Below are 16,718 nucleotides of genomic sequence, written 5' to 3' on the forward strand. Positions count from 1 at the left end.
GTGGAGGGAGAATCTGCAATATTTCTACAGATTCAGAACCCCTAAAGTCTCCCCTAGTTGCACATGGGGTGTGGGTCCTGTAGATATAAGACACATACTTAGAAAATATGTTTTTGTAAGTTGGTGCTGGAAAAATGTCCCAAGTCATTTTCCCATTGCAAATCCCCTGGTACATAGGTTAACATGGTAGGGAGTTATTGATTATTAACTCTTGATAGGAGAGGGCTAGAAATGCCATTCAAAGACTTCCCAGAGTATTAACAAATCCGATAATGTCATATTGTTGAATTTCTCCTAAAGTGTACATACAAGAAGTTATAAGACTTTCTTGTTTGTAAGTCCAAATTCAGCCTACCAGTAGTCTGCCCTGATTGGTCAGAGTTAAGTGGATTAGCCAGGCTGCCTGGGGCTAATCAACTCTGCAGGCAGGGCAGTGTGCTGTTCCATAAGAATGCCAGGCCTGGGGGAGGAGTTGTAAACTATGTTCTTCAAAGAGGAGAGTAGAGAACAGTGTAATTTACAACTCTGAACTTCTTACCTTAGGCAGATGGTAGGTGTTAGACTTGGGCCTTAGGGCAGGTTCACCCCGAATCTTTTTGCCTTTGTTTGTGACCCTGTGTAGTGATTTTTGGGTCTTGGCGCACTTTTTCCCTGTGTCCCAGAGTGAAAGTGCGTGCGTGTAGTATGGCTGGCCTGCCCTCCCATAGGAATGCATGGGGAATGCGTGTGCCCTGGTAGTTCCTGATGTGTGGGGAGTGCAGGCTCGAGTTTAGTATGTATGAACTCGTGGGAATGAATGCTGCGCAATGGTATGTGCGGCTTGTATGTGTCTAGAAGGGAAGTGCTACTTCTGGACATTGATGTATGTGTGCAGTGAGGATAGTGGAGCGTGATTGGCTGGAGCTGGCTGGCATGCCAGGCTCCAGGAAGTCTGGATGGGTCTGCCCGGTGGTGAGTGTGAGATCAGCATGAGTGATGTGTGGGAGGAGTAGATCTGTGTCCTGGATGGGCTGGGTTTTTCCCCACACAATGCTGGCTCCGCCCCCCTGTGGTTTGTCTAATGACCCTAGCCTCCCCAGTGAATGAAAGGGGTGGTTGGGCCATCAAGGGTACTCCCAAGCCAGCTGCAACTGGTTTCCCCCCACCCTGCACCTCCTAACAAAGGATTTCTCTGTATAAAAATGGGGCTGTGTCCCCACAGAAGTTGTTCTATTTTCGGATCCTTGCCAGAGGGGGCTGTTGCTGCTGCTGGGGCCAGGAGGACCGCCACTTGGACTGTCTCCCTGCCTGGAGACCCAGTGTGCTGGCTCTGGCCCTGCCCTGCCCCTCTGCCTGCCTCCAGTCCCTGCTGGAGCTTTTGCTTTGCTTAGAGTGCCTGGAGGCGCTCTTATTTGATTTATAGCGCTAGGAGCGCTTTCCTGGTGCCCCAGCGCTCAATAGCGCTTTGCTTATATTTCTAGCGCTAGGAGCGCTTTCTTTAGCCCCTAAGCGCTGGGGAGCGCTTTGTGTCCAGCCGGTGCCCACCCGGCATCTGCCCGCCTGATTTGGCCGATTTGCGGCGCATCGCGAGTGCCTACCTCGCTTTATGTTTTAATTTGAAGGCCGGTGCCACCCGGCATTGCCCCGTACCTGGATTTTATAATTACCACGAGGGAGCCCACTCCTCGGGTACTGAGAGCCCGCCTGCCTGTCTACAGCGAGCCGCCGCGCTGCCCGCGGCGACCCGGAAGTATCTGGCCGACCGGCCAATCACTGCGCGGCCCCCTCGAGGCCGACCGGAAGTCCCGCCCCCGCAGCAGAGAAGCCGCCGGCGTGTCCTGCCCGAGGCTCCCGATCGGAGGGAGAGCCCCGGGACGAGGGAGGAGGAGAGCCTGCAGTGTTCCTGCCCCCGCAGCACCAGCGAGGTACCGGTGAGTGCGGGGACAGGGTCCTTTGTTCTTTGAGCGGCCCCGATTGGCAGAGGGCCGCTCCAACGTGTGTTGCCTTTCTTCGTGGGAGCCGAGAGGCTCCTTGCAAGCGTGAAGCCCGAGGGCTTCAGGGGGCATTTATTCTTCAAGCCCAGAGAGGCTCCGGGGGCATTATTGATTCCTGAGTCCCCCGTGAGGGACTCCCACGTGGCCGCATTTTTGGTGCTTGGAGCCCCGAGGCTCCTGGGGGCAATTGGTTTATTTAGAGCCCGAGAGGCTCCCGCCCTACTCCTATATTTACGAGCCCCGAGGCTCTGGGGGCATTTTAATTGTTTTAGAGCGCAGAAGCTCTACATTGCCTACTTTGTTTTGCAAGCTCAGAGAAGCTCGAGGGGGCAGTTGATTTATTTAGAGCCAGAAAGGCTCACAGCGCCCACAGTTGTTCTAGAGCCCCAGAGAGGCTCTTGGGTGCCATTCCTTGTTCTTGAGCCCACCTGGCTCCAACGTCTGCCTACCTGCTATTCACAACTGTCCAGCACTTAGTGGACAGTTGCTACGTTTAGGCTTTTGTGTCTGTGCTGCCTGCGCAGACCTCCCTGACACTGAGACTCAGGGCATTCGGCCCCTTTCGAGGCCAGTTGGCCTGAGGGACATTTTGAGTGTTGTGCTACATGCACCCTGCGCATTGTGATTTCTTTTCTATATGATTCTTGCGCAAAAGTTCTAACCTGCACCTCTGAATGTGTTTTAATGTTACATGTGCAATTCTTGTTTATTATTACCTTTGCTAAAAGTGACCTGCTTAGAGGAATGTTGATGTTTGATTGCCTTTGCTAAATGTTACTTGCCTAGGTGATTATCTTAGGTTTCCTTCCCCCTGCGTGATTTCCCTACAGAGACTAGGGTGGCGTAGGAGGTGATAGGTTTTCCTTCCATAGGTCCTGATGATAAGGTCCTAGCTTCCTGCGTGATTTCCCTACAGAGACTAGGGTGGCGTAGTAGGTGATAGGTTTTCCTTCCATAGGTCCTAGCTCCCTGCGTGATTTCCCTACAGAGACTAGGGTGGCGTAGGAGGTATTTTCCCTTTACCAGTAGTTACTGGTTGTATGCTACATTTTCTATTTCTGTGTTACAGTCATTATATGTTGATGTGCTAAAGTGTTATACCTACAAGTATTATTTCTAAAAGTGCATACCCCTGACAGTGGTCCAGGTGGCCCTGTCCTGTACATAATCCCTTGTAAATCTTGCCCGTGCCTGTTGGCACATTGTAAAGTGTGTGTGTTATCTAATGTGTTTTTATTATTATAATACAAAGGCTATTTTTGATATAACCTTGTGTGGAGTTTCCTTTGTGGTGGGCCTTTGGTTGTTGTCGCTGGGGTGCGCGCGCAAACGCTTTACACATCGCCTCTGAGATTAGCCTTGCTGCTCGCGCCACGTTACCTAGAGGGTGAGCGGGGGTTATCTTGGTGTGTGACTCCCTTGCCCTGACCTTAGAAATGGTGATCCCTGACTGACCTCGACGCGAGTCTTGGCCGGCCAGGGTCCCGTTTCTAACATTGGTGGCTAGCGGTGCGGATTGGACTTGCGTTTGCGTTGTACCACAGTGGCGACAGGCCACGCCACAAAACTCTGCAATTTTAGATAACCACATTTTTGGGGATTATTGTTTTTTAGGGAAGTTCAGTTTTGCTTCTCCTGAAAGGTGTCATTTGTATTTTGTCCAGTACCTTGTTCCCCGCCCTGCTCCCAGAGTTTGGTACCTGTGTCGCTAGTGGTCAGGTTGAGATAATCAGGGGTGGTAGAAACTGCCTTACCAGTCCGAGGGGAGGGTTGTGTGTGAATGAGTGTGTGTTACGCTGGACAGTGGAGTGCAAGTTCTGAGATAGGAATCTTGCTGAATTTTGTTGATTGTATACTCCTGTTTAGCTCAGACCCCCAGGTTCCCTGTGTGATCTCGTCTCTAGAACGTCTGCCAAAATGGAGCCTGTTTTTGATCTCAGTGATCTAGTTTGGTACAGTATGCAGGAGTTGGAAAGGTTCTGTAGAGAGAGACACATAGGGGTGGATGAGTCAGATACTGAGAACCAACTTAGGAACCACCTGATCCAATGGTATAAGGATCAAAGGGATCTTGAGCGCAGCGAGGAAAGGGACCAGGCCACATGCCATGAGGGTGGTGAGTCTGTGGGGAGCCCTGAAGATTCTGATGAAGAATGTGAGTTGGATGATGACAGTGGTTGGGCCCCAGCAGATAGTGAGGACCCCATAGGTAGGGAGTCCCTTGCTGGGCCCAGTGTCAGTACCAGCGCCCCATCCCTTGTCCTGTCCCCAGAAGAGTGGGAAGATAGGGAGAAAGAAAGGGAGCACCAGTTAGCGATGGAACAGCTCATGTTAGAGCATGCCCAGGCTATGGCGCAGCTAGAGATCGAAAGACTCTTAGCGCAGGAGAGGATAGAGGTGGAGAGAAGGGCCATCATCCGTGAGAGAGCAGCCCTAGAGGATAGACTCTCCCCTGCGCACAGTTGTAATTGTCTGGATTCCCCAGAGAGGGTGGAGTCCAGTGGTGGCAGCTTTTTAAATATAAGTGTAGACAGTCCCACTCTCAGTTCCCCGAGTATGGTGCCTGTTTTCCCAGAAGAGGAGTTAAGGTTGAGATTCAGGAATCTTAGAAAACTGCCTCACCAGTCTTGGGAAGATTTTGAGGACGAATGTTGTGGGACACTGTTTGATTGGGTAAAGGTTCACACGGAAGATGATTTTGACATCTTTTTTGATTTGATTGTCAAAGAGCACCTGCTCAGTTGTTGTTCACCAGGGTTGCGCACACACCTGTTGGGGTGTGGATTGTCTGGCGCATGTGAGCTGGCAGCGGAAGCAGAGCGATGGGACAGTGCGAGAGGTTCTTCTGAGTCACTAGTGAGTGATTCCAACAATAGTGGGTCAGGTGTCTTCCAGCCCAGTGTGGTGGAGGAGGGTGAGAGTAGCCCAGCTAGGTCCTTGGTTAGTGAGGAGGGTGTAGGGGCTGACTGCCTGTCTCAGTGGAGCGGGAGTGAGTGTGTGACCGAGAGTCCCCAAACGCCCGAAGCCTTGTCACAGAGTCTGGATGGTTCCTTTAGGGAACACCAGGAAGGGAACCTAGACTTGCCTGTTAGTTCACTTGAGGGAGATCTCCTAGTGGGTAGAGAACCTGGAGCATCTGTAAGCGGAGCTTCCATGGTTATAGAGTCTGGCAGTACTGCTCCAGTAGGGAGAGTACCGGAGTCCAGCGTGAGGAGTGATTGGGGGAGTTCCCCAGTGGAAGAACCAGTGGGTCAGGGACTACCCAGTGGGGCTAGGATCCCGTGTAGTGACCATGGTGACACCACTTCTGTGCTGGGGGATCTTTGCGCACTGTCAGGTGGACAGGAGGCGGGAGATCTGCGCCAGGCAGACAGTCACCCAACATATGTGTCATTTGCTAGCCTCAGGGGGATGGTGTGTGAATCCCCAGAAGTCCTGGAGTGCCAGGCAGTGATTCCACCAAAGGTTCTAGACCGGTTCAGGTTCAGGATTCGCCTGACCTGAAGGGTGGGAATACTGTAAACAGTGTCCTAACCAGTTCTTTCTCAAGAGGTACCGCCCCGCTTGGGAGGGAGCAGGACTCTGGAAGGGGGTGCAGAGGGTGGGAAAGCCCACCTCTGACCCCGGTACCACCTGAGGGGTTAAACCCTAGGTTGGGAGAGTGGTGTTTAGAGGGTACCCCTCGCAGGAGGAGGAGGAACCCTATGAGAAGAGGTAAGGGGAGGAGAGCCTTCCCTGAGACTCCTGGTCCACCTAAGGTTGTAGACCCTAGGCTGGAGAACCAGTGGCAGTCTAGCCCTGTCTTGCAGACAGGAAGGGTGGAGAATGGCTATTATGTGCCAGGGGTTACTACCCCCCACTTTGTGAGTAGGCAGGATCCAGTGGTACCTGGGTGGCCTAGGGCCTGGTCCTGGCCGAGGGCAGCTGGAGAGTATCAGTGGGGTACCCCAGTTAGTCCCTACAGTAGTTTTAGAAGGAACCCTAGGGGTTCACCGTGGCGTAAAACAGGAGGGTGTCCCTGCAGTTGTGGGCCCGCGTCCTTGTTTTATCGCCCCAAGCAGGGAAGCCCATCACGGTGGTGATTGGTCTGCCCTGCGTTTTGGCTGGAAGGGGGTCGTGTTAGACTTGGGCCTTAGGGCAGGTTCACCCCGAATCTTTTTGCCTTTGTTTGTGACCCTGTGTAGTGATTTTTGGGTCTTGGCGCACTTTTTCCCTGTGTCCCAGAGTGAAAGTGCGTGCGTGTAGTATGGCTGGCCTGCCCTCCCATAGGAATGCATGGGGAATGCGTGTGCCCTGGTAGTTCCTGATGTGTGGGGAGTGCAGGCTCGAGTTTAGTATGTATGAACTCGTGGGAATGAATGCTGCGCAATGGTATGTGCGGCTTGTATGTGTCTAGAAGGGAAGTGCTACTTCTGGACATTGATGTATGTGTGCAGTGAGGATAGTGGAGCGTGATTGGCTGGAGCTGGCTGGCATGCCAGGCTCCAGGAAGTCTGGATGGGTCTGCCCGGTGGTGAGTGTGAGATCAGCATGAGTGATGTGTGGGAGGAGTAGATCTGTGTCCTGGATGGGCTGGGTTTTTCCCCACACAATGCTGGCTCCGCCCCCCTGTGGTTTGTCTAATGACCCTAGCCTCCCCAGTGAATGAAAGGGGTGGTTGGGCCATCAAGGGTACTCCCAAGCCAGCTGCAACTGGTTTCCCCCCACCCTGCACCTCCTAACAAAGGATTTCTCTGTATAAAAATGGGGCTGTGTCCCCACAGAAGTTGTTCTATTTTCGGATCCTTGCCAGAGGGGGCTGTTGCTGCTGCTGGGGCCAGGAGGACCGCCACTTGGACTGTCTCCCTGCCTGGAGACCCAGTGTGCTGGCTCTGGCCCTGCCCTGCCCCTCTGCCTGCCTCCAGTCCCTGCTGGAGCTTTTGCTTTGCTTAGAGTGCCTGGAGGCGCTCTTATTTGATTTATAGCGCTAGGAGCGCTTTCCTGGTGCCCCAGCGCTCAATAGCGCTTTGCTTATATTTCTAGCGCTACGAGCGCTTTCTTTAGCCCCTAAGCGCTGGGGAGCGCTTTGTGTCCAGCCGGTGCCCACCCGGCATCTGCCCGCCTGATTTGGCCGATTTGCGGCGCATCGCGAGTGCCTACCTCGCTTTATGTTTTAATTTGAAGGCCGGTGCCACCCGGCATTGCCCCGTACCTGGATTTTATAATTACCACGAGGGAGCCCACTCCTCGGGTACTGAGAGCCCGCCTGCCTGTCTACAGCGAGCCGCCGCGCTGCCCGCGGCGACCCGGAAGTATCTGGCCGACCGGCCAATCACTGCGCGGCCCCCTCGAGGCCGACCGGAAGTCCCGCCCCCGCAGCAGAGAAGCCGCCGGCGTGTCCTGCCCGAGGCTCCCGATCGGAGGGAGAGCCCCGGGACGAGGGAGGAGGAGAGCCTGCAGTGTTCCTGCCCCCGCAGCACCAGCGAGGTACCGGTGAGTGCGGGGACAGGGTCCTTTGTTCTTTGAGCGGCCCCGATTGGCAGAGGGCCGCTCCAACGTGTGTTGCCTTTCTTCGTGGGAGCCGAGAGGCTCCTTGCAAGCGTGAAGCCCGAGGGCTTCAGGGGGCATTTATTCTTCAAGCCCAGAGAGGCTCCGGGGGCATTATTGATTCCTGAGTCCCCCGTGAGGGACTCCCACGTGGCCGCATTTTTGGTGCTTGGAGCCCCGAGGCTCCTGGGGGCAATTGGTTTATTTAGAGCCCGAGAGGCTCCCGCCCTACTCCTATATTTACGAGCCCCGAGGCTCTGGGGGCATTTTAATTGTTTTAGAGCGCAGAAGCTCTACATTGCCTACTTTGTTTTGCGAGCTCAGAGAAGCTCGAGGGGGCAGTTGATTTATTTAGAGCCAGAAAGGCTCACAGCGCCCACAGTTGTTCTAGAGCCCCAGAGAGGCTCTTGGGTGCCATTCCTTGTTCTTGAGCCCACCTGGCTCCAACGTCTGCCTACCTGCTATTCACAACTGTCCAGCACTTAGTGGACAGTTGCTACGTTTAGGCTTTTGTGTCTGTGCTGCCTGCGCAGACCTCCCTGACACTGAGACTCAGGGCATTCGGCCCCTTTCGAGGCCAGTTGGCCTGAGGGACATTTTGAGTGTTGTGCTACATGCACCCTGCGCATTGTGATTTCTTTGCTATATGATTCTTGCGCAAAAGTTCTAACCTGCACCTCTGAATGTGTTTTAATGTTACATGTGCAATTCTTGTTTATTATTACCTTTGCTAAAAGTGACCTGCTTAGAGGAATGTTGATGTTTGATTGCCTTTGCTAAATGTTACTTGCCTAGGTGATTATCTTAGGTTTCCTTCCCCCTGCGTGATTTCCCTACAGAGACTAGGGTGGCGTAGGAGGTGATAGGTTTTCCTTCCATAGGTCCTGATGATAAGGTCCTAGCTTCCTGCGTGATTTCCCTACAGAGACTAGGGTGGCGTAGTAGGTGATAGGTTTTCCTTCCATAGGTCCTAGCTCCCTGCGTGATTTCCCTACAGAGACTAGGGTGGCGTAGGAGGTATTTTCCCTTTACCAGTAGTTACTGGTTGTATGCTACATTTTCTATTTCTGTGTTACAGTCATTATATGTTGATGTGCTAAAGTGTTATACCTACAAGTATTATTTCTAAAAGTGCATACCCCTGACAGTGGTCCAGGTGGCCCTGTCCTGTACATAATCCCTTGTAAATCTTGCCCGTGCCTGTTGGCACATTGTAAAGTGTGTGTGTTATCTAATGTGTTTTTATTATTATAATACAAAGGCTATTTTTGATATAACCTTGTGTGGAGTTTCCTTTGTGGTGGGCCTTTGGTTGTTGTCGCTGGGGTGCGCGCGCAAACGCTTTACACATCGCCTCTGAGATTAGCCTTGCTGCTCGCGCCACGTTACCTAGAGGGTGAGCGGGGGTTATCTTGGTGTGTGACTCCCTTGCCCTGACCTTAGAAATGGTGATCCCTGACTGACCTCGACGCGAGTCTTGGCCGGCCAGGGTCCCGTTTCTAACAGTAGGATTAAGGAAGGTATGAGCAGATGCAGGGGGAGAGTCTAAGTAAATTAGCCATCCTAGGGGTGTGTTTAGCCAGCTCTTACCTCCTTGCTGGAAAATCAGCCATTATGGATTTGGAAGATGTGATGCACTCTGGAACAAAATAATGCCACAGTCTACAGGATGTAGTCATATATTGGAGGAGTTACCCGGCTCCCATTGGTCAGAAGTGACATCCTGCTTGACCCAGATAACTTGGAATAAATATCTGAGAAGGGCAGAGCCCTCCAGATCTGCTGCTTGAAACTTACTGAAGCAAGAAGTGCCCTGTTGAGAAGTTTTGCTGTGCAAAGATCTCTAAGGGCTGACCTTTGAAGACTGCACGCACCATCTGAAACTACAGCCCTGTGAATCATCTTGCTGAAAAAGAACTAAAGTGTGTATTCCCTGAAAGCTACAGGTTAAAAGAGCTCATCTGGAACACCACCAACAAAATCTACACCTTGGAGAACTACCAGTGGATTTGTAAGGGTTTTGAACCAGTGGATTGTTGGAGCTGAAGTACTCAACTTTCAAGGACCATCTTGGAGCTTCCAGACCCTTGGAGTGAGTTTGAGACACTTTGGCACCCCTTGAGGAATTTCAGGAAGAAGTTCAAGAAGTTTGGAGAACTTTGAAGCAACTTTGAAAAAAAGCTCCATAGAGGGACCGACTCAACCTGGCCAATCAGACTGCCTTCCTTCAACTGCGAGCCGGTCAAGCCAACCAGGTTCGTCCCGCTAAAAGCTCCATCGCTCCAACTTCCAGAGATTGACTGGGACTAGAAGATTTCGGACGCTGGCGAAGCCTCACCGGATCCGGCTACATGAGGAGCATCGAGAGACCCGGCTAGAAAAAGCTCCAGAAAAGTTTCTAAGTGCGCTCGTAGAAAAGTTGACCAGTAGCAACAGTGAAAGCCAAGCTGCCTGCCTTCCATCGCGTGTCGGCCTGTATTCCTGGGTTGCCCTGCTGAAGCGTTAAAGGAAGATTTTATAAGTCTGCTCCAGGGAAGTTGACCAGGAGCTAGTCCAAAGGCAATCCGGCGAACCTTCAGCGGATCCGGACTGGCTGGGAGCTTACAGGGCCCTCGATATGTAAATCATCAGGAAAGTTCCTACGTGTGAAGGTAGAAACTGAGACCGCGAGCTGTAGCCGCTCAGGGCTCCATCGCGCCCGGCCTGAAACTTTGACTTTGGCCCGGTCTATCGCTAGCAGGTATCACAATATGGTGCTATAATCTTCTAAGTGCTATATTTTGCTAAATTCATATCTCCGGTTCCCTACATTGGATTTTTGTCATTTTGGTGTCATTTTAAAGATAATAATAGTTCCTATTGTTATAAATTGGTATTTGATTTTTATTATGTGGTGTGTCTTAATTATTTACTGTATGGGTGTTTTTAAATGCTTTACATACCTGTCTTTGAAGTTAAGCCTGCCTGCTCGCAGCCAAGCTACCAAGGGTTGAGCATGGCAATACTTTTCTAAGACCTATGCTGAGTTCTACCATGTGTTAGTGTCCTTATTGCCAGTGGCAGACCTACATTTGCCCCTACAAATAACCCACTTTCCCACATTAGGAGCTCAGCGGTGTGGATGAGGACTTGTGTTTAAAAAGTACTCCTTTCAGTTAAGTGAATTAAGATAATAAAAATCCTCTAAATTGCCTGAGAACAAAACTTTTGAGTTTGATTTTTGGAATTTGGATGACACTGTTTTTAATCCATTGTTTTGTTTTTTCCAAATTGTTCTAAGGCTGTTGTGACTAGTTTTTTGTGACCCAAAACTAGGGAACCATTGAGCTGGACCTGGCTAAACTGTCCCAGTTCAAGCTTGCTGAGCTTGGGGAACAGTGTAGGCTTAGGGGGCTGCCTGCTGCCAAGAAGATGAGGAAGTTAGGGTTTCTTGACTCCCTACAGGCCTGGGACGGGGAAGCCGAAGAGAACCCATGGGGGGGTGGTGGACGTTCCCCCAACCTCACCCAAGAAGAGGGTTAGGATGAGACCTCTTCCATCATTACTAGTGTTAGCCAGGTGATTCCAGATGGTGAGAGTGGGGAAGGGTTCTTTACTCAGGAACCACTACCATCCCTTGCAGAGAGACAGATTCAGGCTCAATTAGCTTTGATAGCTTTGGAGCAGGAGAAATTAGAATTGGCTAAAAGGAGATGGGAGAGGAAGGAGTTGAGAAGAAATGGTGGCAGTGAAAATGAAGAAGATTTTGAAATGTCCAGGGGTGGTGCATTTGATCCTAAACTTCCCAAGGGTATAGTGCCCAAGTATACAGAGGGGGGTGAAATTGACAAGTGGCTAGCTGCTTTTGAGAGGGCCATTACAATGAGTAGGGTCCCCTCTAGGTATTGGGGTGCTCTCCTGTAGGAGTTGATTCTAGTAGCTGGGAGTGATAGGCTCCTGACCCTGAAGGAAGAGGATGCAGAATCATACCAGCAGATAAAGGCATGCTTAGTCAAGAGATTTGGTCTGACTCCATAGCAGTACAGGGTGACGTTTAGAGGCTCCCAGAAAATGAGTTTAAAGTCTTGGGTAGACTTTCTGGAAATTTCAGTAAAGGCACTAGAAGGCTGGATTGTAGGTAACAAACTTGACAAATATGAGGGATTGATAATTTGTTTTTGAAATAACATATTTTGACTCATTGTGCAGAAGAGAAGTTACACCAGTATCTAGTGGACTCTAATCTGACAGACCCCAGAGAGCTGGGGAAGGCAGCTGATGAGTGGGTGAAAACCCGGGTTTCCATTCAGCACCAGGGGGGTGACCAGACGAAAGGAGGACAGGTCCCTCCCCAGGGGAAAGCCCAGGGAAAGGAAATTCAAAACCAGAAGGAGTCCTCTAAAGACCCACAAAAACCTACACAAGGAGGGGGGGGGCGAGCCAACCCAAATTCAAAGGGAGTGGGAATCAGGGAAAGCTTGGTAGGTTCTTTGACCCCTCAAAGGTGGGTAAGTGCTATGACTGTAATCAGCCAGGGAACACGCAGGGATATGCTGTCTGCACCAAAAAGCTCCCTCCTAATGGGTCATCCACATGGATTGCCAGTGTCAGTATAGGAGTGGAGAGTGGTGCCCCAGAGAAGGGTAGTCAGGTGGTGGAAGCAACCTTAGTGTCCCAGGGTGGGGTGAATATTGCAACCCTTGCTGCTTTACCTCCAAGCATGGACAAGTACAGGTAGATGCCTAAAGTGAATAGGACTGATGTTGCGGCTATCAGAGACACTGGAGCTTGTGTAACTATGGTCCTGGATGAACTGGTGCCCCAAGAGAGGTTGTTACCTGGTGAGTTTCACCAAGTGACTAATGCAGACAGCACTACCAAATTCCAATCTATGGCTGTGGTGCATTTGGAATTTTGAGGAGTGACAGGCCCTATGAGGGTAGCTGCAGGCCGGACTGGCAACAGCAACCAGCCCTGGCAAGTTGCTTCTCCACTGGCCCTGGGAATGGGAGGGGAGGGGGTTGTTAGCTGCTAATCACTGCTCCCGCTTTTCTTACAGAAGGCCGATTTTGCAGCCCTGCTGCAAAACCGGCACCCTGTACGAAAAACGGCCCCCTGCAGCTACAAAACAGGCCCCTACCCCTCCAGCCCACCGGGGAAATGCCCGGTGCCCTATACAGCCTGTCCGGCCCTGGGTAGCTGTGTCAAAGGTGCTCCCAGTCCAGTGTTTACTGGTCAATGATCTGGAAGCCTCTGTGTGGTCAGAGGTTGAGAGAGGACCCCATATAAAAATATTGGTGCTCCCTGAGGAAGTATGTGCTGTGACTAGGTCACAAACTAGCCAGAAGGGAGGGGCTGGACACTTGGACCCTGGAACAAAGGGCCAATCATCCAAGGAGAAGGGCACTGGGCCTTGTGAGCCAGCCCAGGGAACTCCAGAGGTGCAGGAAGAATCTAACCCTGATGGGGAGGTTCCGGCCTCTGAGGGAGGGACTCCATCCCCGCCAGAGCTGTCAGATTTGGCAGAACTGACAGGAGCAGGTGGACCCTCCAGAGAGGAGTTCAGTAAGGGACAGCATGACTGTCCCACCCTTGAGGGCTTGAGGCAGATTGCTTCTAAGCAAGAGGCGGGGGTAACAGTGGGTTTCACAGACTCTACTGGGAAGATGGACTGCTTTATACTGAGGCCAGAAACCTCAAGGAGGGGGCCACCAGGAGGTTGGCGGTGCCCCAGAAGTACAGAGAGTTTATTCTGACTTTGAGTCAAGATATCCCCTTGGCAGGAAATTTGGGACAGACAAAGACATGGAACCGGTTGGTGAACCATTTCTACTGGCCATATATGTCTGAAAAGGTAAAGGAGCTTTGTAGCTCCTGTGTCACCTGTCAGGCCAGTGGCAAGGCAGCGGGCAAGACAAAGGCTCCCCTAATACCACTACCAGTGATTGGGGTTCCTTTAGAAAGGGTGGGGATGGACTTTGTTGGTCCCCTGGACCCACCTACTGCATCAGGGAATAGGTATATCTTAGTGGTAGTTGACCATGCTACTAGGTACCCTGAAGCCATACCTCTTAGAACCATTGATGCTCCTGCGGTGGCTAGAGTACTGCTTGGTGTGTTCACCAGAGTGGGGTTTCCAAAAGAAGTGGTGTCAGATAGGGGCACAAACTTCCTGTCCAGCTATCTGACTGCTATTTGGGATGAGTGTGGTGTTAACTACAAGTTCACCACCCTCTTTCACCCACAAGCAAATGGTCTTGTTGAGAGATTCAACAAACCCCTGTAGGGCATGATAAATGGGTTGTCAGAGAAACTCAGGAGGAGAGGGGATGCTCTCCTCCCATGCTTACTGTTTGCCTAAAGGAATATGCCACAGAAAGGGGTTGGTTTCAGTCCCTTTGAGTTGGTGTTTGGACACCCTGTGAGGGGTCCATTGAGCCTGCTGAGAGAGTCTTTAGAGAATGCGCTTAAAGAAGCTAGGGACAATGTGCTTGACTATGTGCTAGGCCTAAGATCTAGAATGGCAGAGTACATGTACAAGGCAAACAGGAAACTGGAGGCCAGACAGGAGTCCATGAAGCACTGGTATGATCAAAAGGCTACTATGCCTGAGTATACTCCAGGACAATTGGTATGGATGTTAGAGCCTGTAGCTCCCTGGGCCCTCCATAACAAGTCCCTATCTAATCTTAGAAAAGAAGGGTGAGGTTACCTATTTGGTTGACCGTGGCACCCCCAGGAACCCTCGCCGGGTTCTGCATGTGAATAGATTGAAACCCCACCAAGACAGGGCAGATATGACCATGTTACAGGTCACTGATGAGGGTGTGGAGGAGGAAACTGAGCCTGTGCCCGACCTCCTGTCCACTAATGTGCAAGATGGGTCAGTGGAGGGAGTTGTACTCTCTCCCAAATTGACAGCCCAGCAGCATAAAGACTGTGCTGTAGCAGTTTGCTGGCCTGTTTCCTTTGACCCCAGGCATCACTGACTGGTGTGTGCACCACATTGACACTGGTGACAGCCTACCTGTCAAAAATAAACTGTTCAGGTTGTCTGACCATGTCAGAGCCAGCATTAAAGCTGAGGTTGCTAAGATGCTGGAACTGGGGATAATCGAACAGTCTGAGAGTCCATGGTCCAGTCCAGTGGTGCTGGTACCTAAAGACTAATCCTCAGGAGGGACTCAAGGAGTATTGGTTCTGTGTGGATTACAGAGGATTGAATGCAGTCACAAAGACTGGCGCTCACCCTATACCTTGAGCTGATGAGCTCATTGATAGGTTAGGGGTTGCTAAGTACCTGAGTACATTTGATTTGACTTCAGGTTACTGGTAGGTTGCCCTCACTGATAGAGCAAAGGAGAGGTCATCATTCTCCACATCAGAAGGACATTATCAGTTCAAGGTAATGCCCTTTGGAATTAAAGAATGCACCTGCCACCTTCCAAAGGTTGGTCAACAGGGTCTTGTCTGGGTTGGAACAGTTCAGTGTAGCTTACCTGGATGATATAGCTGTATACAGTTCTACCCTGGGGGATCACTTAAGCCACCTAAAGGAACTGATTCAGGCCATGCAGCAAGCAGGCCTGACTATTAAGGCAAGTAAGTGCCAAATAGGGCGGAGCTCTGTGGTGTACCTGGGCCACCTGGTAGGTGGGGGCCATGTACAGCCTCTCCAAGCAAAAATCCAAACTATTTTGGATTGGTCAACTCCTGTTACACAGACTCAGGTCAGGGCATTCCTTGGACTGACAGGGTACTATAGAATGTTTGTTCAAAATTATGGGACCATTGCGGGACCCCTAACAGAACTGACTTCTAAAAAGAGGCCCAAGAAGGTGATTTGGACCCCAGAGTGTCAGAAGGCTTTTGACACTCTGAAAGCTGCTATGTGTTCAGCACCAGTTCTACTAGCCCCTGTCTACACAAAGGAATTTGTGGTTCAGACATATGCTTCAGAGCAAGGGATTGGGGCAGTATTGTCACAGCTAAATGAAGAGGGCCTTGATCAGCCAGTTGCCTTTATTAGTAGGAGGCTTCTTCCCAGAGGGCAGAAGTGGAGTGCCATTGAGAGAGAGGCTTTTTGCTGTGGTGTGGTCCCTGAAAAAGATGAGACCATATTTGTTTGGGACTCACTTTCGTGTTCAAACTGACCACAGACCTCGCAAATGGCCCATGCAGACGAGAGGGTAGAATCCCAAGCTGTTAAGGTGGTCCATTTCCCCACAGGGAATTGACTTTACAGTGGAACACATACCTGATATTGCCCATGCAAATGCAGATGGACTTTCCAGGTTTTCCCACTTAGCTGATGAGGACTACCAGGGTGTAGGTTAGTAACCCATCACCTTTCATTTGGGGGGGGGGGGCTGTGTTTCAAGTCATCCTGTGCCCTGGGCACCCCCCAACTGTTTGCTGACTGATACTGGTGGTAACTGACTCTGACTGACCCTAGGCTCTGCCTAACCAGGCCCAGGGCCATTGCTAAGCTGAAAGAGACACATTTGAATACAGTTAAAACACCTACATACAATAGGGTACACAATGCTATGGTGGGGTACCCCTGTGATTGGCATGACCTACCTTATAGGCCCCTAGTATATAATAGGGTAGGGGGATTTAAACTACCTAGAAGTCCATAGAACCCTTTGGCATGGCAGTTTAGAGGCCAGCAGCTCTTTTTCCACTTGCATGTGTGCGCTGCTGAAGCCTGAGGTCAGTTTAAAAGCAGCCCTGGGTGCCAGGACTGCTTTTAAAAAGTAAATTGTGGCCAAACTAGACTTTGGGGGGTGGGGCACTTAGAAATGGATAACCTCAAATGTTATGGTATATTAAGAACCCCCAGGGTCTCCCCTAGGTGTTCCAGGGGTGGGGGGTAAGATATGTATAAGATACACCCTTATAAAATGAGTTTTATAGACCCTGGGTTAAGCGAAATTTCGACTTTGATGCTAGGAGCACTGTGGAGGGAGAATCTGCAATATTTCTACAGATTCAGAACCCCTAAAGTCCCCCCTAATTGCACAATGGGTGGGGGTTCCTGTAGATATAAGGTAAGTACCTATAAAATATGATTTTGTAAGTCCTTGTGCTGGAATGGGCCAAGTCATTTTTCCCATTGCAAATCCCCTGTTACCTAGGTTAACATGGTAGGAAGTTATTGATTAGTAACTCTTGATAGGCGAGGGCTAGAAATGCTATTTAAAGACTTCCCATAATGGTATTAATAAATCCAATAAC

At 50.8% G+C, this 16,718-nt stretch overlaps 1 protein-coding gene across 2 annotated transcripts in view; it reads left to right on the forward strand.

Moving 5' to 3' along the window:
• TESPA1 (thymocyte expressed, positive selection associated 1) overlaps positions 1-16,718 on the forward strand; it is a 624,465-nt gene that overhangs the window by 25,411 nt on the left and 582,336 nt on the right. The gene's annotated exons all lie outside the window — the stretch shown is intronic.

This window comes from Lissotriton helveticus, chromosome 1_1, assembly GCF_964261635.1.
Source record: "Lissotriton helveticus chromosome 1_1, aLisHel1.1, whole genome shotgun sequence".
NCBI classification, from domain to species: Eukaryota; Metazoa; Chordata; class Amphibia; order Caudata; family Salamandridae; genus Lissotriton; species Lissotriton helveticus.